We start from the raw sequence: 9,400 nt of genomic DNA, 5'->3' as shown, positions 1-9,400 counted from the left end.
AGGATGCCAAAGGACGTTGGGAAAAGGGACTTGTTATTTATTGTCTCTAAGCTGTGACGGTGAGGAAGCCAGGAAACGATGGCAGGAGGTGGAGGGGGTGGGGTTTTTAGTAAGGACGATGCTGCCAATGAAATGATAAACCCACATTTCCCGTCGTCTTGAGCTCAGGAATAGGGAGACAAGTGCGGGAAGTCTGGGCTCCCCTGGTGAAATTCGGGTCGCTCTAAAGATGAGAACGCTCACGGAACGAGGTGAAACGATAGGACCCTGAGCACCGACACCCCCAGTTTGGTTCCTGTGGGACTGGGGCCAACAGGTGACAAGGGGGCTCAGGATCCTGTGTTGAGAGCTTCAGGGAGAAAAAGTGCTGGCCTGCAGCTGGGTTGTCCCAGGTGCTCTGGGGACCATGACACCATCTCTGGTGCCACAGCTCCTGGCTGGTGGCGGCTGCAGGCATCTGATCCCGAAGGACCAGGATGGGTTCAGAGTGAAGAGCGGGTGGAGGACGGTGAGAGGGTTTCCATGGCAACACACGGACAGAGATCAGACACTGAAGAAGGTTCTGTCCTCGAAGCCCAGGTGAGCAGCAGCTCAAGGTGACAGAGGACATCAGGCCCACGTCACCTGCGTGTCCACCGTCTGGGCGCCCACCTCCCTGTCTACACGCAGAGGGGACCACCCTCACGCCGATCCTGCGAGGTCTGTGTAGGGTCTCCAGTCTCCAGGTGAGAAACAGGTCAGATTCAGTAGCTGGTGAGGCCAGAGCAGGATGTGAACCCGAGTCTGTGAAGAGCAGCGTCTTTGACCCTTCCCTTCTCTGATCTGCCCGCTCCGTCTTTGTCTCCAGTTGCTTCCCGCCTCCCCTCGCTCCCCTTCCTGCCTCTTTCCTCTCCTTTCCCACCTCCATCACTCCTTCCCTCCCTCATCTCCTCTTCCCACCTCAATCCAGGTCATCTGCCCGACATCCATCCCAACCCCACCCAGACTGAGCACATGGTGGGCATTGGGCACTTGGAGACACATGGAGAAGTTCTCCCCACCCGGAAGCACTTGCAAATATGCTCATGAAATTACAGGGAAAAGGGTTGCGTTCAGTGTTTTCCACTGAGAAAGCAGGTGAGCTGGATATTTTACTCATCTCTCCTTGGTTGGTTTCCATTTCTATGCAACGTTCAATAATCATTTCAAGTAAACCCTGATGATGTGTGATTCAGGGAGAGGAGCTTCGGGGGGAAGGGACCTGCTGGGCAGTTGAGGACCTGCCAGGAACTTCAGGAAGGACAGGGGAGTGGAGGGGAGGGGAGAAAAGTCAGCTTCCCCAGTGGGAACTCAGGTTTTCCTGGAAGCTCTGTGATCCTTCAGGAAAGCAGACCCTTCTTCAGTGAGAAATCTCTCCCTGTTTTTTGGGTTGATTGTGAGCTTAAAACCTCTCTGAGCCATTATTTATTCACTGTCAATCATTATGACATTTAAATATGAACTTGGATTTTCCAGTTTAAAGAATAAGGAAGAAACCCTCTGGGTGGGTCAAGTTCTCTATCATCAACAGGGATGGAGAGATTTTGGTGGAAGAGTGAAAATATCACCTCTCTCACTGATCAAAAACTGATAATACTATTACCAACCTAAAACATTGCATCTCTTCTTTATTGTTTTAAAATTTCTGATGACTCCTTTTAAAAAATATCCCTAAAATCAGGTATCTAAGGGTAGGTCAGATATCACAGATAATAATATTTTTGGGAACACTGCAAGGAGTGTTTGGGAAAAAATCAAGGGTCCCCGAATATAGCCCGAGGCAGGTTCTCTTGTTCTCACCTGTCCTCCCTCAAGGGTGTGCCTTCTAAGGCCCCGCCTGTGCCCACAGGCACCTGCTCTGTTCATACCTTCCTGTGAACCTGGTTGGAGGATGCACTGGCTTTGGGAACAGGTCTGACACCTGCCCCCTCCCTGGACCAGAGCTTGACCGTCACCTCTGAGTCAAGAAGGTGAGGTAGCTCCCTGCCAGACTCTCTGGATTTGAATTCCAACTCTACCACTTACTGACTCTGAGTCCTGGGGGAATGTATCCACTCTGTGAGCCTCAATCTTTTCATCTGTTAAATGGGGGAATTCTTCACACCTACCTCATAGTGTAGTTGTGGGGATTCTCTTAATAATACTGATAAAGCTCACAGCACGGTGCCAGCACATAGAAAGTGCTTGAGAAATGCTAGCTCTTATTATTTGTATAGCCATGTGTGTGTGCGGGAAGCGGGGGGGGGGGGGGTATTAGTGTGACAAAGTCCCTGTCATTTCAAACATCCTGAAACTGGAATGTTTAAAGTGCCTCTTTTGTAGGGAGTCTGCATGTCCACGTGGTCCAAAGTCTCACGCCCAACGGGGAGGTAAGGGGTCAGAAGGAGTGTGTGATGACAGCTCATGTGCAGTCCTAAAGCTGTGCCAATAAAGAGATCCCCATCCAGATGCACTCAGGACTCTGCCGTTCCCCAAATCAGGGCTTCCAGGGGAACTTGCTGCCTCCTGTTCTCCATTTGGCATCTAATTAGACCTGGGATGGCTCAGAAGGGCTTGAGGCTGCAGGAGGTCCCCTTGTCAGGAGACATGAGACCTGGGAGGGAGTGAGTCCAGAGAGGACCCCTAGCCACAAAGGACAGGACAGTGAAGGGTGGTGGCCTTTCCCGCTGACCTTTTGTTTCCCTGTGTCCAGGATCCAGTGGAGTAAAGGCTGTAAGAATGAGGACGAACAGGTTGTTTTCTTTGTTTCTGTTTGTAAATAAAATGCATGTTGGAAACGATTTGTCAAGATAATCTCGAGCGGCTTCACCATCCCTAGCTCTTAAATGCTACACACGGATCTTTCTGAAAGTCTGGCATGTGTCTGGACATAAGGGCAGCCCCTACAAAAATCACCACAGAGGAAAATGTGACGCTCCTGGGAATATTTCAAGAAGTAAAGGCAAGAGTAGGCATTTCTCTGACTACTAGAGCATTTTCACATGTGACACATGGGAAAGTCATGACAAAGCATTCGGAAGGCACTACACCTGTGGTCCAGGTTTCTGCAGCCCCAGAGGCAGTGATAGAGGCATAAATTCCTGAGCAAAGGCCAAGAAATCCTAAGAACCACAATTCACTCATTCTGTGTGGTCCTTGCCTTCTAACCGCCATAGGTGGGTTCCATCTGGGACGAATCCAGTGTGGATTTCTGATGGGTGTGGGTGGTGCCCAAGCCTCCTCCCTGCTCTGAAATAATGCTAGGAGGTCTTAAGCCCTGACAGATAGCCCACAACTAATGGAAAATGCAAACTGATGTATTTAGATATGGCTATCCATATGACAATTTTTGGTAACAAATGCAGCTTCATCGTTTTCTCTATTGAGATACAACTGACATATAACATTGTGTAAGTTTAAGATGTACAATATGTTGATTTGATACATTTATATATTGCAATATGATTACCACTATAGTCTTAGCTAACACCCCTATCACATGACATAATTATCATTTCTTTTTTGCAGTGACAACAATTAAGATCTAGTCTCTTAGCAGCTTTGAACTTTATAATACAGTATTGTTGACTGTAATCTTTAGGCTGTGCACTGGAGCTCCAGGACTTATTCATCTACTAGTTGCAAGTTGTTACCCTTAAACACCATCTCCCCAATTCTCCCACCCCACCACCACCCCCCAGCCCCTGGTAACCACCGTCCTACTCTCCTTTCGACGAGTTCAGCTTTTGCAGATTCCATACATAAATGGTATCATACAGGATTTGCCTTTCTCATTTTTATAACATCTGTGCCTTACATGAAGATGAACTTTCACGTCCTGAGCAGGCCTTACTTGGAAAGCAAGGAGAGGTCAGAAGTGGGGAGAAACCAGCCAGGGTTTGACAGTGCTTGACCTTGATCATGTTCTTTGAGATCAGTCAGAATGACACGTATTACACGCGGTGGGGATCTGCATCACACTGAGTTCCACCCATGAAGGGCCCTTGGATATGGGTGCCGAGAGCAACTGTGGAGAGAGAAATTAGTTCAACCCTCTGTGCTCCAGGCCCATTGACACTTGAGGAAAAGAGGTCAGAGAAAAAAAGCAGCTGTTCATTGAGTTAGGAGAGGCCCTGGAGAAGAACCAAGGGTCCTGAATGGCCCCTGGTGTCCCCTGCTCAGCCTATGCCTTCTGAATTGCTGTTGGGCAGTGACTCCACCTACGTCTCTTAGGAGAGGTGCTCACATTTGTGAGCTGTGTTCCCCTCTAGCCGCTGCTGGAGCCAAGGGACAGTATCATGTGAGGAAAAACATTTCTGTGGTTGAAGCTGCCGAGTCTGTAATGTTTTGTTATGGCAGCCTTCCCGTGACCAGGATGGGCCTCCATCGCCATCGGGGCAGGACAGGCGTCAGTCCGGGTCCTTGGTCCCCTCGGTATGAGTCACACACACACCCCACAGGTGTCACCTCAAAACACATCTACATCAGGGATCATCCAAGGCCACAGCTAGTGTCCTCACAGCTTTGGTGGGGACGGGGGGGCGGAGGGAGAGAAATGGGTTACTACAGAGGACTTTATTTATTTATAAATTTGTTTATTTAATTTTTGGCTGCGTTGGGTCTTCATTGCTGCACGTGGGCTTTCTCTAGTTGCGGAGAGCGGGGGCTACTCTTCGTTGCCGTGCGCAGGCTTCTCATTGCGGTGGCTTCTCTTGTTGCGGAGCACGGGCTCATAGGCGCGCGGGCTTCAGTAGTTGTGGCACGTGGGCTCAGTAGTTGTGGCTCATGGGCTCTAGAGCACAGGCTCAGTAGTTCTGGCACACGGGCTTAGTTGCTCCACGGCATGTGGGATCTTCCCGGACCAGGGCTCGAACCCGTGTCCCCTGCATTGGCAGGCGGATTCTTAACGACTGCATCACAAGGGAAGCCCCAGAGGACTTTAGTACATTCTGAAATGTTCATTCTTTTTAGGGCAAAGTTTAAAAGTCGTTACAGTTTGAATTTTAGTTAAAACTTCACTCTGCAGAATCCACTGCTGGCGTTAAGGTTCAAGTCCAAAAGGACTCCCAGTCTTTTTTTTTTTTTTCTTTAATCTTTTTCTTTTTTATTGAGATACAACACTTCCACTGTAGGTGTTCAAATCTTTGGGGTACCATTCAGGGATCTTTAACATACGTCTCCAGCATGTGACACCTCCCCAAGCAATATGCAGAACTTTCCAGGCCCCAGCAGGCCCCCTGGTCAATAGCAACCCCCATTAATAATCCCCAAGCTGGAGGTGGCTTCTGTCCCGACCCCCAGCCCCACGTGTTACTGAACTTCCTGCAGGTGGATTCACACAGTACACGCGCTGGGATCTTCTTCTTTCACTTGACACTGTGTCTGTGACGTGTCCTCTCCTGGAACAACTGTTTGTTTGTTTACTGTGTACCGTCCCATTATGTGAATATAGCACAGTTGATTCAACTTGTCCTACAACAGATGACCATTTGGGTTAGTTCATGTTTGGGACTATTATACGTAAAAATGATTATGGACATTCTCACGAGTGTCTGTTGGTGGCTCGAGCCCTCATCTCACCTGAGTGTACACACACCCAGGAACCGCTGGTCATGGAGACATGTGTTTTTACCTGTAGGGGATACAGCAGAACAGTTTCCAAGGTGGTATCACTCTGCCCTTCAGCCACGGATGTCTGAGAGCCCCAGCTGTCCTACCATTGTCACACTGGTCAGTCTCTGGAATTTTAGCCATTCTAATAGGTGCACGAGGTAATTTACTATGGGTTCGGTTTGCATGTTCCTCTTGGCTAATATCTTTGGGCACCTTTTTCTATGCTTAGTGGGCTCTTGGATTTCTTCTATTACAGGATCTGCAGATTTTTCTGAAAGGGGCTGATAGTAAACCTCTTTGGTTTACAGGCCACACAGTCTCTGCCCCAACTCATCAGCCCCCCTGCTGTAGAGAAAAGCAGCCCTTGACCACATGGGAGTGAATGGGTGTGGCTTTCTTCCAATAAAACTATTTATAAACCAGGCTGGTTGGGGGGGGATTTGGCCTGAGGGGCCTTCATTTGCGGACCCTGCTCTACTGTAAAGCACCGGCTCAGGAATTTTGCCCATTTTTTTGGTTCGCTTGTCTTTTTCTTAGTGATTTGTGCAGGTTCTCTGTAAGTTCTGGATCCCAGTCTTGTGTTGTTAATCATCTATCATGTTCTGGAAATTAGAAGAAATGATGGTACTGTGTTGGACCACTGCTCCAGCCTTGCCCTCGAGGTTTCTACCACAAGGCCCCTGGGGGATGAGATGACCGTGGTCACAGAAATCCTCCCCTGACACGTGGACCCGGGAGGGCCATCCTCTGCCAGAGTCACCCCGAGGGGCACACCTGACGCACAGCAGCCCAAGCCCGGGCCCCTCTGCTCCTCTTGCTGCGACTCTCCGAGCCAGGACGGGCTGCGTGAAAAATGGCCCTGACTTGTTCAGCTGGACACATTTTCCAAAAGGAACACAAACTCAGTGTGGATAATGAATGTATGTGCCACCAGGAATTATTTTCTCATTTGAAGGTAATTTTCCAGTTCTTCAGACCACAGATGTTCAGAATGAGGGAGGGGGTGGGACGCCTTTTCCGTTGTGAGCCAAACCTTCTTCGGCTGGGCCTCAGCTGATGGTGCGATCGGAGGGAAATTGCCCACTTTCTGGGTTGCTTCACTAGCAAAATGGCCATTGTCTTTGCCCTGTGAAACCTTTTTCACAGGTCAGCTTCCCAGGGGAGCCGCGGCCAGGTACCAGGTACGAGGGCACGTCAGGGGCAGAGCATTGCTTTGCCTGTGGGATCTCAATTGAACAAACATTATCATCTCATTTTGCAGCAAGAAAACTAAACTCAGAGAGGTTAAATGACTTGACCAAGGTCAGAGGTTCAATAACTCAGCAGCCTAAATGCTTTACTTCAAAGCCCAGCCCTTCTCCACTGGACTGTACTCAGATCTCCCCTTACAAAGATCGGGCTGGAGGGGCTGTTTTGGGAAATGTGGTCGTTTCCACCCAAGATAAATGAGACCTTGAGGTCTAAAGGGGGGGGGGGTCAAAGGACTCATCACTCAGGGTCCCCAGCAAGCTAGTTGCAACACTGGGATGAGAGACCAGATTTTCTAAGTCCAAAGCTTTCCTCCCATACTTTTTTTCTTATTTAAATAATTTTGATTTTATGACATCAACCACAATGTAAGCTGCATAAAAACAGCAATTTATTTTGTCTTTTTCTCCACTGTATCTAGTGTCTATAACAGCATTCATGATTGAGACGCTCCATTTCTTGAACAAATGGACCATAAAAAAATAAGTAGTAAGTGGTTTGTTTTCGTCCTGCAAGAAAGTTTTGATGTTGTTCCTCCCTCTGGTTCCCTCTCAGGTCTCCACTCAGACAGAGAGGGTGGCTGGATGCCCAAATAACAGCCAGCACCCAAGGCCAAAGGGAAACTCACATTACCAGGCCTCTTTTCCTTATATCTTACTAAAATCGTAAGCATGCAATCGTTCATTTCCTTGACAGATTCTCTCATTACAGAGATATATAGAAATATGGAGAATTCTGCTTGTTTCATCCAAAGTGGCTTCAGATGGCCAACTATTCTTCCTTTCATTTTACCCATTCCAAACATACAGCTCCTTAGGGATGTAGGAAAGCTGTTCACAGCCCCTAAATGTGGGATTTATCAACTCGTGAATTGTTTATTCTTGTGCAATTAGCAACATCATTTCTGAAGAAAGGACTGAATAAACCTATTTATGTCATTTTCCGAGCAGTGATTCTGCTTCTTTATGCCTGCTCTCATTTCATACCAAACTTGGTTTATGGGAAGTTTAGGTAAACAAAGCTCTTATGAGTAATTAGTATTTAATTAGGCAAAGTTTCCTGTCTGTGTGAGTCAAGGCTTCTTTTTCCAACCTCTGGGACAAATTAAGTATGTCAGGCCTCTGTTTACAGAACAAGCCCAGGACTGACTCCCCTGGGCATTTCCCAAGTTGTTAGTAGCTAGACCTCTAGATTAAGCTACTAAATATTTGTCTTGGCTCTTGCTGCTGGTGAAAGGGCAAGACTGGTGACCCAGTGATCTAGGTCCTTCTTCTCTGTGTTTGTCTTGTAGGAGGTTCCACAGCCCACCAGCATCCCCACCAAGAAGCTTCATCCTGACACAGAGGGAAGGTCACAACACTGCCCTCTGGGCAAAAAGGTCAGGACACTGCCCTTCCCACCATCAGCCTATTTCAAGTGAAGAATCTGGAGTGAGAGCCTCTCTGCTGACAAGAGTTTGTGCCTAATTTGTTTTTCCCAAACTTATATTACAAAAATTTCAAACATATAGAAAAGTTTTAAAAAGAGTATAATAATATTCATATACCCACCACTTAGATTCAACAATTGTTAACATTTTTCTGAACCCTTTGAAAGTGAGTTGCACTTTAAATATTTCGGGTATATCTCCTAAGAATAAGGAAATTCTCCAATAAAACCAAAGTAACATTATTACAAAGATCTACTTATTCCATTTAAGTTGTCAAAATTGTTGGAATAAAGTTGCCCATAATATTTCCTTACTAGCCTTTTAAAGTCTGTAGGACAAACATAAAGCCAGGAACAAATTAGATGCAGAAAGCAAACCCCAAGTCTACAGTTGCTCCCAAAGTCCACCGCCTCAATTTTGGGCTGATTCGTTGTCTACTCAGGTATTCCACAGATGCAGGTACATCAAGTTGACTGTGGAGATTTAATCCGCTGCTCCTGAGGCTGCAGGGAGAGATTTCCCTTTCTCTTCTTTGTTCACACAGCTCCCCGGGTTCAGCTTTGGATGTGGCCCCGCCTCTGCGTGTAGGTCGCCTGAGGGCATCTGTTCTTCGCTCACACAGGACGGGGTTAAAGGAGCAGCTGATTTGGAGGCTCTGGCTCACTCAGGCGGGGGGGGGATGGGGGGGTACGGATGCAGGGCGAGCCTGCGGCGGCAGAGGCCGGCGTGACGTTGCACCAGCCTAAGGCGCGCCGTGCGTTCTCCCGGGGAACTTGTCCCTGGATCACGGGACCCTGGTGGTGGCGGGCTGCACCGGCTCCCGGGAGGGGCGGTGTGGAGAGTGACCTGTGCTCGCACACAGGCTTCTTGGTGGCGGCAGCAGCAGCCCCAGCGTCTCATGCCCGTCTCTGGGGTCCGCGCTTATCGCCGCGGCTCGCGCCCCTCTCTGGAGCTCCTTTAGGCGGCGCTCTGAATCCCCTCTCCTCGCGCACCAGGAAACAAAGAGGCAAGAAAAAGTCTCTTGCCTCTTCGGCAGCTGCAGACTTTTTCCCGGACTCCCTCCCGGCTAGCACCAAAGCCCGAGCCTCAGCTCCCAGCCCCTGCCCACCCCAG

At 48.6% G+C, this 9,400-nt stretch overlaps 1 long non-coding RNA gene across 1 annotated transcript; it reads left to right on the top strand.

Moving 5' to 3' along the window:
- The first annotated feature begins 833 nt into the window (after positions 1-833).
- On the top strand, positions 834-8,920 carry LOC309659298. The gene is made up of 3 exons (XR_014262724.1): positions 834-1,116; positions 5,636-6,565; positions 7,414-8,920. It is a non-coding gene; the product is annotated as an uncharacterized lncRNA (long non-coding RNA).
- The last annotated feature ends 480 nt before the right edge of the window (positions 8,921-9,400 follow it).

The sequence above is a fragment of the Balaenoptera physalus genome (assembly GCF_965194825.1).
Source record: "Balaenoptera physalus genome assembly, chromosome: 4".
NCBI lineage: Eukaryota > Metazoa > Chordata > Mammalia > Artiodactyla > Balaenopteridae > Balaenoptera > Balaenoptera physalus.
Note: the sequence above shows the minus strand (reverse complement) of the source record. Positions and strands in the feature narration are given on the sequence as shown.